The sequence below is a fragment of the Podarcis erhardii genome (genome assembly GCF_964252035.2).
Source record: "Podarcis erhardii genome assembly, chromosome: 3".
Lineage (NCBI taxonomy): Eukaryota > Metazoa > Chordata > Lepidosauria > Squamata > Lacertidae > Podarcis > Podarcis erhardii.
This window is the reverse complement of record NC_138507.1, coordinates 50,855,425-50,870,962: the sequence shown is the minus strand read 5'-3', so window position 1 is coordinate 50,870,962 and position 15,538 is coordinate 50,855,425. Positions and strand designations below refer to the sequence as shown.

Below are 15,538 nucleotides of genomic sequence, written 5' to 3'. Positions count from 1 at the left end.
TCCTTCTCGATAGACAATGGAGTGCACCTCTGGGCGGAGAAGTCAAACCAAAGAGACCTCCCTGGGGCACAAGCCTGGGCCGTGTGTATGGAGGTCCTGGGCTGCACAGACGATAAGACCTCCCCTCTTGGCCTCACTAATGTGGTCCAAAGGAAAGCAGAGCAATAGATTTGGCACCAGCTTGCCTGCAGGAATTGCCTGGAGGAGGTGTACAAGGCACCAGTCACAAATCTGGATTCGTGTAGGTTTTACTTCTCCTTTTCTTCTCCTGAAGACATCCTGCAAGGCAGCAGAGGTTTAGGATCAGAGTTTTCCTTCTCCTAGATGGTCTACCTTCCCGTGTTGATGAGCCCCATCTGTCCCTCACTTCCCTCTACAGCATGTGCAGACACTGCCTTCTTGATCACTGGAACCACTATTGGTCTCACCCACTCAATCCGCCAGAGCCTGTCTTCACATGCAGGGGAAGTCCCTAACTCACCAAGAGTTTGAGATCCTCACTTTGCTTAGCCGGCCAGTCAAAGCCTTTTCTGGGATGTGGCCATTGTCGCATGCTGACAGCTTCTAGGAGCTGTGTGCAGACCAAAGGTAGACAAACTATCCCAGAAGGAGCACAACATGTCCCCCACCAGAGATACTACTCCTTCCCTAACACCCCGTACACCCAAACTCCCACCATTCAGGTTCAAATCACCTGGGACAGTCACATCAGTGTTTACCTCTGAGGGTTTGTGGGTGGGTGTATAGTCTGGATATCAGCACAAGACTAGGTAAGGCCAGATTGGAACAACTGCACCAGGTCCCATGTCTATAAGGGGCCTCAGAGTCTGAGCTTTCATTTTTTAAAAAAGTCAGTCAATTGACCTCCTAGAGAGAAAGTTAGGAAGCAAAACATGCAGGCAGGTGGGCCAGGAGGGCTGCTTCCACATTTCAGCATTTTTGGACAAAGAGTGAAGTGATTGATGGGTATGTTTGTTCATCACTAATGAGGTGCCATTTTCTCCTTCCATTTAGTGCACTTTCTCTCACATTTTTTGGTCCATAGAATCTCTGTGGTTCATAGATTTTATCTGATTTTAATGCTTATCCATTTTTTCAATAATTTACTGTAACAATAACACGTGAGAGACCTGCATCGGTTTGTTTTGTTGCCCTTGTTCTTTATTGCACAGCAATTCACAAAATAAAATTATTTGCTAAAAGAGGAAGAAGTAGAGAATTTAAATTAGCCAATGGCGTAAATTGTGGTGGTGTCAAATAAGAATTGGAATGCTTTCTGCTGCAGGGGCTATTGCCTGCCTGGCATGTGACCTTGAACTGTGACAATTCCCTCTCGCTTGCCTGGAGAGAGAGAGATGTGTGAGAGTGTAGAAGCAGAAACCTCTGAATTTTGCATTGCATTCCCGCACAAAGGTGAGACTCCTTTTGCTTGCTCTGCTTCTGGCCCCGCCCACTTCTGGACTCTCTCCTCATCCACACAGGTGTCCATGAGGGCATGAAGCCCTTGTCATTCTCTATCCCTCTTACGTTGTATTTAGGAAGCTATTTCTCTTCTTACCTTTCCACACATCTTGTCGTCTAGAATCGGGGAAGGGTCTGGTTTGCTAACCGTGTCTCTTATGGTATATTCTGCTTAATAAATAGTGGCACATAAGGGTTGGCAGAGTTATACTTTGTTAAGTAGCCATCTCCCTCTCCCCACAAAAGGGGAAAAGACAGCTATATTTGTGACCCGCAGAATGTCACTGATTTTGCTCAGTTTCCACTAGGGAATAATTTGGTTTCAATATGAAACAGATTTCTTTTGCATAATGCATGACACCTTTTGCTCTTAAATTTCGTTTACAATTTCATGTGCATTTGGGGAGTGTTTCACAGGAAGAAGAACGTCTGTGTTGTACTGTACATCAAAAATGGTTTGTAAGGTTTAAAACCTCAAGTTGCCAGAAAGAGCGTAATGGTAAAAATACTGAAATAAAAGTATTGTTATAAGTTGTGTGGAGCGCGCATGCACAAGGATTCCCTAAACTCCTTGGTGCTAGATCCTCTCCATAATTCCTTGATTTAGTAAGTGTTAGAATTAAGCAATGCTTGGAGGGCTAAACTGAAAGTTAGACTTTAAATAGCTGGACTCACTTTTCCCTGCCCAGGAAACCGCCTGTCAGAGGAGCCATCAAGAGGTAAATCACCAAAATGGCCGAGTCATTGACAGAGAAAGAAGCCAGCAAGTCTAATACCAGGTGCCCCACCCTGCTCTCTGCGTAGCTAGCAAGAGACAATGCCAGAGTGCAGGGAGGGAAGTTCCAGATTTGCAGTTTGGATGATGTAAGTAAGCAAACAGGAAAAAAATGTCTGTTTTGCAAGCTGAAGAAGGGATGCCAGAGCATGGGGCAAGTTGTTTGTTTTATGCTGCAAACCTCTGCAGCATAAGGGTTTGGGGTCTCTTGGAATCCAAAGCTGCAGCAATGGAAGGAAGAGGACCCTCTTGGGATGTGAATGCGCTGCACTCTCTCCATCTGGGCTTGGGTTGTATATATGTGTTTATGAACCATATAGCATAAAGATACCAGTGTCTCCGCTGTGCCTCATAGTTCCAAACATAGGCTCTGGTAAGCCCACCTGCTACCCCTGAAATTTCACACCACTCAGAGATTGGAGTGCCATGTAACAGTATATTATTTTAGAATATTGGTTTATATCAACGAGGGAGAGCCTCAGCTGATGAATAGGAACAAAGTATTGAGGTAACAAGTGAATTAGGCACCTGTTCAGAGGCAGAGTAGTTTTTGCCTGATTAAAGAATCAGCTGAAACTTTTAGAATCTAAATCTCAGAGGGATAAATTCTGTGAAAACACACATCTTAGGAACTGAATTCTAGAGATGATAAACCTGTAGAACCTGAGTGTTCAGTTCTACCCTAGCAGAGCAGCCTCAAAAATCCCTCAAATTCCACTTTTGGAGAGTAAAAAAATAAATAAAAATCCTCTATTATAAAGGGCAGGATGTAAGCTTAACATAACAGTAGGCCTCAATTCAAGTTAAAAGTGTCAACTTTCAGTTCCATTTAAAACCAGTTTAAAAAAGTGGCAGTGTATTGGGAGGGGGCACAAGAGGGGGCTGTATGAAAAAGTTGGCTGGACCACTGCTGGACCCAAGCTTGTTGACACTCCACCTTGCCACATGTGTTGCTACTGCTAAAAAAACCTAGTTGAAACCTAGTTCCACTTTAAAAAAAAACTATAAAAAACCCCTAGAATGTCAGCTTTTGGTTCCTTCTTAAGAACGGAACTAGAGTACAAGTTGCAACTTAAAGCCAGAGGGGAACTTATATATATATTTTAATCAGTTCATGCTCAGAGTATGAGCATGGTGTATGGTTATGAAGTGCAGGGTAGGCCTCAGTCCAAGTTAAAGACTTAGCTTTTGGCTTCATTTCAAAAACAGTTAAGCAAGGAAAAAAGAATTATTTCATATCCTGTTGGTCCAGAGCTGGCCCACGCATGAGACCAGGCTGGCAAGGTAGCTGTTTCAGGGTGGCAGGCTCCCAGGGGCAGTGCTGCTACCGCTGTGTGCCCACTGCACATCGCTGGGCACCTGAGGCAACTACCTCAACATACCTCATGGCTGGACTGGCCTTGGGCCAACTGGGTAAAATGAATGTGCCAGAGTCATTTTGGAGAGGCACCAGGCATGGGTGTTGGTGTGGTGATGAAAAAAGCCCTTGAGCCAAGATGGATGAGCTGGAGTGCATGATTGGTGTGCAGGCATCCATGTACACATGCAATCCAAACCGGCAAGGTGCTTATGCTCTGCTTTGAAACTAGCCAGTTCCATCTCCCACACAAGTCCACCTCTTTTCAAGTTTAGCCCTTAGGGTCACAGCGTGAGAAGGTTGCATCACTCATTATTGGTGCCAGTAAAGTGGTAAAGGGACCCCTGACCGTTAGGTCCAGTCGTGACCGACTCTGGGGTTGTGGCGCTCATCTTGCTTTATTGGCCGAGGGAGCAAGCGTACAGCTTCCAGGTCATGTTGCCAGCATGACTAAGCCGCTTCTGGCGAACGAGAACAGTGCATGGATACGCCGTTTACCTTCCCGCCGGAGTGGTACCTATTTATCTACTTGCACTTTGAGGTGCTTTCAAACTGCTAGGTTGGCAGAAGCAGGGACCGAGCAACGGGAGCTAACCCCATCGCAGGGATTCGAACCACCGACCTTCTGATTGGCAAGCCCTAGGCTCTGTGGTTTAGACCACAGCGCCACCCGCGTCCCGATAAAGGTGCCAGTAGCACCTTTCAATTGCTTTCAAGGTAACACTCCACATTTCTAGCTGAGGAAAAGATGCCAATTTCCCAGCCATAATATAACAAACTGAGATCTGGGAAAGTGTGTCAAGTGTATCCCCCAAATCTGGGTGATTTAATCTGCATGTTATGCAAATTATTTGCTACTTAGGCACCACTTTCAAAGTTGCTTCACATAGGAATGAGACATGTGGTTGGCTTTCTTAGATGCTTTTGCCTAGAACATGCATTTGTATCTTCAAAGTTTATATAAAATTAAAGAGAATTATATATTGTAAAAAGGCTGCCTAATTGAAATCAAGCAGGCATTTTCACTGCATTCTATTTGGCACTTGCTAGAAACATTCTTGTTTAGACAACCCTAAAGTTGATATGAGTTTTAAACTGTTTCACTATATTGTTGTTTTATAATAATATAATAATAATAATAATTTATTATTTGTACCCCGCCTATCTGGCTGGGTTTCCCCAGCCACTCTGGGCAGCTTCCAACAAAGATGAAAAGTACACTAAAATGTCACATATTAAAAACTTCCCTGAACAGGGCTGCCTTCAGATGTCTTCTGAATGTCAGGTAGTTGTTTATCGCTTTGACATCTGATGGGAGGGCGTTCCACAGGGCGGGCGCCACTACCGAGAAGGCCCTCTGCCTGGTTCCCTGTAACTTGGCCTCTTGCAGTGAGGGAACCGCCAGTTTTAACTTTTGTATGTTTTAAATTCTTGCTGTAAAAAAATGTAGTTAACATTTCCTGGTTTAATCTTTTTTTCTAAACTGCTTTGTGGTGTTTTTTTCTACAATCATATATTTTTTGAAATAAATAAATATAATAAATAAGTTTCTGTCTGATAAAGTAAATCACAATTTACTCACAGAGACTATAGTAATCTTTACTTCTTTTTCTCATGCCTGGAAATTCCTTACTATATTGCTCTCCGTCTGCAGTTTGGTACTTTTCTGTGTGGGTGGATGCGAGCTTCCAGACTGGTGTGTGATCAGTGCTGCTCACATATGCAAGTTTTCTGCTATGTCATCAGCATCAGAATACCAGTGTGCATTTTTAAAATCCAGATTTACCCATTCTACTGAAATTATATATATAATTAAATTATATACACACGCACACACAGTGGTACCTCGGGTTACATACGCTTCAGGTTACATATGCGTCAGGTTACAGACTTCGCTAACCCAAAAATAGTACCTCGGGTTAAGAACTTTGCTTCAGGATGAGAACAGAAATTGTGCTCCGACAGCGCGGCGGCAGCAATAAGCCCCATTAGCTAAAGTGGTGCTTCAGGTTAAGAACAGTTTCAGGTTAAGTACGGACCTCCAGAACAAATTAAGTACTTAACCCGAGGTACCACTGTGTTTATATATATATATATATAAGATCCATTTGTGATATTAAGCTCCTGTTCGGAAATGCCTCCACGATTACCATCCTTATGTTTTTATCGCTGACACTGCTGAAAATAACAAGAATAACAACAACCATGCAAAAGTCCCATTGAGTTCAGCATTCAAAATCCTGATTAGCATTTCTCAGCTTGGAAGTTTATTTTCAAGGCCACACCAATTTATGAAAAGCATCTGAAATCTGTACAGCAAAACACTAGTTCTGTGGGCCTCGATCAGCATCTACTGTATTGGCCTAAATATAAGCCGCACTCTCCCCCCCCCCCCCAATTCCGACCGTGAAAAGTTAAATTCACAGCTTAAATTCACAACCTTACAAAAATGGGCTTTTACAGTATCGCTGCTGAAACAGACATATGGTAAAACGGAATGGGTGTGAGGGCCTGCGGAATTTTAAGGGAGCGGCTTATATTCGGGTGTGGCTTATATTTGGGCCACCCTTGAATTTTAAAGGTGTGGCTTATATTCGGGTGTGGCTTATATTTGGGCCAATACGGTATTAGTGACTAGAGAAAAGAATGTGTTAACAGCCATGTAAGCAGCTCCTATAAAGGTCACATTTTCTAACCAAGTGAAGGTACGTAGAAAGATAAGACGCCAAGGAAAGAAGTTTAGGAATGATGCCCAGACCAGAATGAAACATACGCATCTATGTGGAAGAACGCTGGCAAGTTTAGCTAGAATTGTTCCTTGTACATGAATGGAGAAGTAATTTGTGTATTAGCCCTTAGTCTGGCAAAGCACAGAGAGGGGTCTGGAGCATCACCAAACCAGGGATAGTGAGATAGTGAGAGTGAGTGAGAAAGAGCCTGTATTTCCAGTTAAATGCTTTTTCCAGTTTCGCTAAAAAAAGCTAAAAGATTAGAAGGAATGAGATCACCAAGGAGGAACAGAGAACTAAGCCTCCCTCCTAAACAGCTTTTTAAGCAAGGATATTCTTTTTAGATGAAATATTGGATTTTGTTCATATCCATTATACCTGTCAACTTCTAGTGAGAAACGAAGACCTTTTTTGTGGACAGATGTTATACCGTATATAAAAAGGAAAACAACAGCACAGCTAAGTGCATTTTTAAACTTGGAGATTTATTTTGTTTTAATAAATCTGACACCAGTCAGGGAGAAAAAAAAATGGTGTGAGCCCAGAACAACCAGAAGCATCTTAAAAGTGCTTCGTTTTCCCCATAGAAATTTGTCTCTGTTAGGTTTTGAAATCAATCCATAGGCTCATGAGCTCTTCCCCCCTCCCCCCATTGCCCTCCCTCCAGTCCTTCACCTTTTTAATTTTTCATTTGTTTTATTTTTTTAAAAAGCGAGCTTGCTCGTCGGGTGTAGTTTTCCAAGCCTTCACAGCCCTAATAAATAAGGAGCACCTGTAAAACAGTAGCTTGACTTAAGTGAATCTGTACAAAGGAAAATATAGAAATACAGTATGTACATAGTGCCCTCAGTACACCATTGCTATAAGGCTCGGGTTTGATTGGCTTTTAAAACCCTGCCCCACCCCGCAACTCTTTGAAGCACGCCCTGTCCAAACTGCTTCCTGTATGCTAATTACAATAGCCTTATAGTAAAGGTGTACTCCAGGCATTGTAGCGTGAACAATTGCTTTATTCAAGTTAGTAAACAGTTACACTGGATCACAAGGTGATTTGAACTTTTTTTTTTTAATGATCCCCCCTCCCCATTCCCCCCCACCTTAGTATTTTGTCAGAATGGGATACTCCACAATTGTTTTACCAAATCAGTGCCGGCATACATGCTCTAGTGTTCTTTTGGACTCTTGGCTACAACTATACAAGTGCACACAAGTAAATTCTACCCTGTTATCCTCCACCCACCGACTGAGGATCGAATTGCACATTTTCTTTTTAACCATGACAGGAGAAAGCAAACAGTGAAACAGAATCATGGGGGCTCTCTTCTCACTTTACCCCTGTGTTTTCATTGGCTTGGCCATACCTTTCTAATTATCATGAAAGGGGTCTGCATCTGGCGAGATTGTCTCACTGGCTTCCTGGATCACTGAAAAACCATCAGGGTTGAAATTTCATCCAAGTCTTTCATAACACCCAGCAAAATATTTCCCCCAGATAGTTTTACACCTTGAGGGGATCTCTTTTCTTCTTCTTCTTCTTCTTCTTCTTCTTCTTCTTCTTCTTCTTCTTCTTCTTCTTCTTCTTCTTCTTTTTTGGTCTTTAGTTCAACACTCTTGCTCTGTTCCCAAATGGGGTGCTATTTAGGGGAATTGAAAGAGAAAGCTGAGAGGAATAAACATTTACTGAGTTCTCTTGGCATTCAGTCTCTGAAAAACCACAGTATAAACTATTCATGCTGCTTCTTACTCTGTCAAATAAAAATTAAAAAAGCCATAAAAGTGTAACACTGAAAATATGGCATTAAAAAGGATAAAGGTGGCCTTTGTAAAAAATAACAAGGGGGAAAAAAGTATATTAGCCAATAAAATATTCTAATAACTCTTCATTTAAAAGTGCATCATGGGCAGGAGATAGAGATGACGCTGAAGTGTCAATAACTCCAGTATAACCCCTTCATCCCCCCTCCCATCAAAAAACGCGAATAGGTCCGAAACCATACAATGCAAATCACAATTCTTAGTGTAGCAGCAAAACCACAGCAGTTTTTGGGAGAGAGAGAAAAATCCATTTCATTGTCCAGCCTCAAATATCTGAACCTTGAAGTCAGTGAGGGGGGAAAGTACATACATTGGTCCATGTGGCTTTAGAAATCAAGAGGAAAATCCTCCGTCGGCAAGAAACCAAAGGGAAAAGGGAGAAGGGGAGATGGTAGTTGGAATGCTGAGCGTACTTCGTGGGGTCCGTGATGTGCTTACAGTCTTCTGAGCCAAAGGCACCCGAGGGATTCAGCCTTCCCTCCGAGAGAATTAATGGCGGGAAGTGGCTTTGCTTGCTGGACTTTTAACCAGAAGGGGTGGTGAGTGGACCAGCTGGTGTTGTTTGGTGAAGTAGCATGGTTTGCTCTGCTCCCTTTCTCCATGCAAGGTACCCTGTCAAAGTGAGCATTCCTGTAAAAACAAAGGCAGGCAAGTCAGTGTCCACCCTGCATCCTTATGATTCATCGCAGGTGGGAATGATGGCATGTTCTGATCAGACCCTGGACATGCCTGGTACCACCTGGGAAAGACACATTTACAGTTTTTCTACTTTATGCTCTGATACCGTGAAAATGTGTCAGCACAACATTACACCTTTTCCTTTTGGCCTACAAAATGGTTGCAGGTGATGAATGGCCAACTTGCAGTGTGAGAAAAGTACAAAACTCACATACTATTTCCTGCTCCTTTCACTTGATGAAATGGATATTCTCATCTTGAGACCTGAAATAACCTTTGGGGCACAACCTATACTGGATTGATGCTTTCAAAGAAATCCTATTGAAACAGCCACAGGGTGCGCTTGGGACCCACAGGTGGAATTCAGAATTGCCCTAAGAGGGATCAGCATGCACAAAACAAGGCCTACACAGACCATTGGGCTTTTCTCCCTCTCCTCCTGTGTGCCCCCACATGGCCCCTAAACTGGTGCTGGGGGTTCCCCCAACTCTCCAGAGTTGATTTAGCGGGAGGTGAAGGGGTGATGTCCTATTGCGTGGGTGGACCTCATTCCACACACGTAACAATTTACAGTAGTTGAATCCCACTCAGTGTTTTGTGGGTTCTGACCTGAGAAACAAAGCCCTTCTTTTTGCTGGTTAGGAAATGAAGGTGTAGAACCTATGCAATTTTATTTTCCAGACCTCTAGATATATGAATGGTTCTGATGTGGAGAGCTGTAACATCAATGTCTTAGGCAGGAAACAGGTAACACTTTTAAAGATAGATAGCAGTGGTATGATGAGGCAACAGGTAGCATATTTTATTGCCTGTGGCCAAACAGGCCTGGTGAATTAGTCGAACCCTAAAACATTCTGCAAAACTGTTGGACCAGATACAGTAGTGAGATGAATGTGCCCACTGTGAGCAGTGATGCCTATATTATTCTACCTTCAGTATTCTAGGGGAGAAACAAACTCAGAGGCACCAGCTTCTCCGGACAATTAGGGAGGCCTGACATGACATCCTCTGAACATTGAGGGGCCCTGCCACCCTAAAAAAGAAAACATTGGGGGGCTTAAACTGTCTCTCCCTCCCCCCGGAGTTGGAGCCTATGACGCCTCTAGACTTGTCACATGATTTTCTCTAGACTTACCAATATTAATTCCACAATTATATTATCCACAGTTTGAGCCAAACAATCCTCTCCTTCTATTTCCAGAAGCAACTCATTATCAGAAATAAGCCAAGCTACTTCCCCCCAAAACAGGAATTAGCACAGCTTATTTTTGAGCCACTCCAAATCTGTCTCCTGCTGTTCCACTATGAAGTTTAATAAAGTGACGTTGCAGCCAGATAAATTAGAATCAGTACCAGGGAAACTAAAGAAGCATCAATGTTAATACTAATTTTTGAGAAGTGTCTTACACGGAGCAGTTACATTGTATCGACAAGGCTGGGCTCTGCCCTTTTGGTTGCATGCTTTATGTCAAAAACTGGCAGGACAAAGGGGAGGAGGAAGAGGATCCCAGTGAGTAGCCAGGACTGGGACACACTGGGGCAAGCTGGGGGTGTAGGACCCATCACCAGAGCCAGAGGGGCCTCTGTCCCCATGAACATGGGCTCCGAAGTGTAGGGAGGAGCAGGAGGGGTGCTCTAAGAGGTTGAGGCAAGCAAGGGCCCACAGCCCAGCTCCCTAGCTCTGGGAGGAGGGGTGTGATTCTTCAGCTGGAGGAAGCTTGGAACAGGTGAGGGTCAGCTGCCTCATCAAGCCCAGATGCTGCAATCAGCAAAGTACAAAAGGGGAGCAGAGCTGAGGGGCTGTGTCTGCTCAGCTGCCCATGTTGAAAGACCTTGGCTTGGATGATCCTGGACAACCTCTGTGGGACTGTGCTTCTGGTTTGATTCTGCACTGTATCCTGACTGCTGGACTTCAGACCTGGCTACTTGGATTGTCCCTGGACTGTGTTTCCTTACCCTTGGACTTTGCTTGTGTGGCTTGGACTTGGACTTGACATACTGGCTTGCTGCCAGGTAGGCTAGGGGTTCTGGACTTTAGTGCTAAATTACCAGTGTGGCACAGTCGTTAGAATTTGGATTTAGACTGGACAGACCTAGGTTCAAATCTCCACCCAGTCATGCACATCATTGGGCCAGTCACTGAGCCTAATGTGCCTCATGTTGGAGGGTGCTGTCTATGGCAGGCTTACCTGGCAGTGGCTAGATCAACCCACTCTACACCAAAAAAGGTTGTTGTTCCGCTGTTGTTGTTGCTGTTTTAAAGTGAGCCCAGAACCCATCAGTGGTGGGCCCAAGGATGTCTGGTGCCAATGCTGGGCCTCACGGTTCTTCCACCATCTTCTAAAATCTAAACTGATCTTACTGGTTCACCAAACTCATGGCATGGGCAGTTATCTTCCTTTCTGCACTACCTCAAGCTTTCCTTTGGATGCTGACAGTCCACCTAGTCCCAGGGGTGGATCTCCTATGAAACTAATGAAATTTAAGTTTCAGGGTCCCCCAATCCCATAGGTGCCCCAGAAGTGACTTTAGTCCACATTACTTTTTAAAAAATGGGTCTGGTAGACCCAATATAAGTCAAATGACTCAAATCATTTTATGATGCATCATGCATGTATGTAACATTTCCCTAATTTGTACGCATGCGCACGTGCGCGCGCACACACACACACACACACACACACACCATAGCTGGAAAAGTCTTATTCACACCCGTGCCTTTGACATTTGAGATAATCCAGTACAGCAATTTTATTCAAAATATGACATGCAGTAGTAAAGGTGTTTTTATTACAAAAAAAAAAATGTGGCAATGGAACAACCTCATTGAAGAAAACAGTGGTTACCCAGACCTTGTTGCTGGCTGCGAAGAAACCCCTATAATAGTTCAAGCTTTAGGGCCTCAAAAATGTAGGCCTATTCCACTGGCCAATCAACTGATTGATGAGAAACTGCAAGAAACACAAGGTGTACCTGCACAGAAAAAGTTCATGTTTCCAGTGTGACATCTTAATACCACTACAGAAGGGAGAGAGCTGTTGCCACCAAAAGAATGGAACCATAGGTTATTGGGAAATCCTGTGCCAGCGTTGCAGCTTGCATCATATAGATGCAGCAGCCTCTGGTAGATTTGCTTTCATTCCCATTTGCTATTTAGACAGATGAGACAGCATTGTGGATTTAGCTCAGGTTGCTGGGATCAGATGCAAGCTAAATAGGAACACCTGGTGCCCAAAAGGAGCCAAATGTAGACTTGCCCTTTAAACCTGAGGGACACGTGCATTTAAGGTCAAGGCAGTGGTGTGTCTTGGCACATGTGACGTGTGTAGCTGTTTCTCTTTCCTTAAACTACCTGCATTTAAAGGTTCTGCCTTGCCAATGTGCTAACAAGCAAATAATCGCTTCCTAATCCAATTCATATTAATGTTATGATTCACTATCAACAACTTGTATTGTCAGTAGTACAACACAAGGCAGATATTGCTTAGGAGGCTTTTGAGTCTCTACTTTTTGAATCTCTATGTGAGGGCTCAGGGGAAAACAGAGTTTATTTTGGTGGGGACTGTTTTTTCTGATTTATTTCCAATAAATTGGTGAAAACGTGGGGAAATGGGTTTCCCTCTGATTCTTCCTGTCCACCCCCCCCCAACACAGCCTTCTTTGCTTTTGAGTATTGGGAATGTGTTGACGCAGGCTAGCAGATTACCGTTCCCTAACGTGCTGCAGTGCAGTAGTTGATCCAACAGAGCAATGAATGTAAATGCTGTTGGTGACAAAGAACCGGAATATGCCTGGCTCCTTTGGGACAGAAATGGGCTCGGAGCAAAGTCAAGCCCATAATTTTCTAAGGGAGGCTCTGCTGAGGTCATCGACCACAAGCGTGAAGCTGAGGCAGCCCCTGTAAATGCTTCGGGTTTGCCTGTTATGTGCATGAATTCTGTTCTTCTTAAAAACCCTGAAAGCAGTTCAAGGCTTTCCATTAAAGCCTTCCCTTTTGAACAGCTGGTGATTTATCCCTCCTTCCCCATAAAGTGATATAAATGACACCACATCACTGGAGCTGGGAGAAACATTCCAAGTGCAAAGCCAGGCCAGCAACATATTATTTTGGGAGAAACAACAAGCTGGGAGCCATGGAAATAGTCAGTGTGTGGTTTAGCTCAGAGAGTTCTTACTCAATTCCAACCGCCATTAACACGCATTGTCTTCAATTCCGTACATCTAGTGCCTTGGTTTACATGGATCAGGTTAGACACACAGAGCTGCTACTTATTTTGTGTAGCTCATGCACTACAGAAGTGGGATAAATATTTTCCCCTCCATTTTATTAGATTGTGACTCAGGAGAGGTGAAGGTGACAGCTATATGTGTGCTGTGCTATAGATGGTCCATAATTATACATGGGTAGAAGCCTATGGATATTGAAATACTTTCTGTTCACAGGAGTGTTTCCTCTAGTTGAAATGCTTCAAGGTCAGATTTTTGTCAGATAAATGGGAGTAGTGGGGTAGCCGCATTCTGGTACTCTGCTTAAGGATCCTGGCACTCGTGCGATTGCATAATAGGTGTGATGCAAATGTTTCCCCTTGCCTTGGAATTTAAGTACCATGCAAAGGCATTCAAGTGGCATTGTCAAGAGATACATATGCCTGCAGGCTGGCGTATGAAGGATTTCTCAAGCAAGAAAAAATGCAACCAAATGCCCCAATTCATTTTAAAATGGCAATGCTGTTTTGTGCTACATGCAGCTAATAAAGTTCTTGGGAGGAGTGCTGTAGCTAGGTGCATGTTGTGAATAAGTCTAAACTCCCACAGAATTATTCTGGGCAACACTGAGCACAGCACCCCATCTTTCATTATTTGCCCAAACAACTAGGTTGTCTGTCATAATACTAGTGTCCATTTCCCTTACACCAGAAGGCAACTTTAGGACTTGAGCTATCAGTCCCACTGTTTAATCATGACTGCTTGTGATTCAAATAGCACCATGGTTCAAATTACTATGAGCACCACCAGGGCCTCAGTGGGTACACTTCCTGAATAGCGAGTCACCTGGTGGTCCTGACTGGATATTATGAACAGCATCAGGTTAGCAGGAGGGCCAGGGGAAAGATAGGGACTGATGTCTAGACTCTATATCTAGAGATATAGAGAATATCTCTAGAGAATTCTAGAGAAAGGTTACCTTACTAAAAACATGCAGGGCCAAACTCAGCTAACATGTGTCTTTCAGGCCTATGACTTGGTGATATATGGGTCAGGAGTGCCAGCTTGGCCTCATGACTGTGGGTGCTATGCAGCATGCACGGCCCTGGCACCAATATTTGTGGGTGCCCAGCCCCTTCATGGGAAATTTTGTGGCTGCTCAGGCAGCCAGGGCCCAAGGGAGTTAGTACCTGATATGGGATAAACTTTGGGCTGCTCCGCAGGTTCCCTTTACATAAAAAGTTGAGTTAACATACATGCAGAATAGCATGACATCTATATTTAAAGTGAAGCTTAATAGCAACGTATGAAACTGCAGTGAACTCACTGTTCACCTCTTCCATATAACCATTCATACATCAAAATGCCTGTGTAAAAGGAGTCTTTTGATGAAAAACATGCAAACAAATGAGCAAACAAACACACAAACAAATAAACTTTGAAATGGTAGCTTCATACAAAACATACAGCTGTCTAAGGCACCAGCACACATACTGTAGTTCACAATGACAGCAAGGCTTATGCTTAACCACATAGGCTCCTCATAAGTAGCTTAAAATTACTCTAAATATAGGGTGAACATACTAATAGGTTGTTAAGATGCAGAACTTTGCAGACAAATCAAAGTCTGATTGTTTGCTTCATTGTACACTATCCAAGCTCCTACATGTCTGCACTTCCAAAGGGAATGGTTTTGTTACACAGTCTGAGTTTTCAAAACAAGGATTGAAAACTGGAATTTAATTGGGGGTGGGGACTGGAGGATGTTTTTTATTTAAAAAAAATATTCAGTTTGATCTTTTTGTCTCTATATAATTTGCTATTGTAGGTTGGCTTAAATTTAAGCAACATTTTAGGAACATTTGAAAAACTAATCCAGCTGCAGGGTGGATCTTATTACAAACTGAGGCACAAGTTAAACAGGAATATCATTCTTTCAAATACCACAAAGAGGCCTAGAGAAATAAATCCTTGGATATAAGACGGAGAAAGGGGACCTAAACCTTCTGTAAGCCGATGCACTGGGAGTTTAGCAGACTGGTCATCACAGAGTTAAATAAACATAGATGACTTAGCTAGGTATCAAATTCAGACTCTTTCTCTGGCTTGTATAGTTTTCATATTTACCTTTTTTGCATTCCTTTTCTGGTGCAACAAACATACCTCCAGCCACAAACACCTTTCACATAGTGGGAACAAATCACACAAGGTACCTGATGGTCAACGCACAGCAAAACTGAACAATAAGGCTCAAATCTGATATAATAATGTGTTGTAGGCTTTGCTGACACTGTGGCCTAAGGACAAACCTGAGACAACAATCTATCTAGTTAAAGTGCTTAAAGAACGGCTAGTCTTATCTCTTTCCAGGTTTGCATATTGAAGGACATAGATGCCACTTCACTTTTATTTTCCCTGATGCGCATGTGGAGTTTTAACTGTGTTCTCAATTCCAGCTGTCACTGTTCAATTATGCCCGTGGTTTCCATAATTGCATTAATCAAAAATAGCCAAGAA

The 15,538-nt window shown here is 43.2% G+C and overlaps 1 protein-coding gene across 5 annotated transcripts in view; it reads right to left on the bottom strand.

Moving 5' to 3' along the window:
- Positions 1-7,763: 7,763 nt before the first annotated feature.
- The window catches only part of SOBP (sine oculis binding protein homolog), a 140,795-nt gene continuing 133,020 nt past the window's right edge, over positions 7,764-15,538 (bottom strand). For all 5 annotated transcript variants that reach the window (XM_081856976.1, XM_081856977.1, XM_081856975.1 and 2 more), the window contains one exon: positions 7,764-8,767. The gene's annotated coding sequence lies outside the window, so the exon portion shown is untranslated. The remainder of the gene's footprint in view (positions 8,768-15,538) is intronic.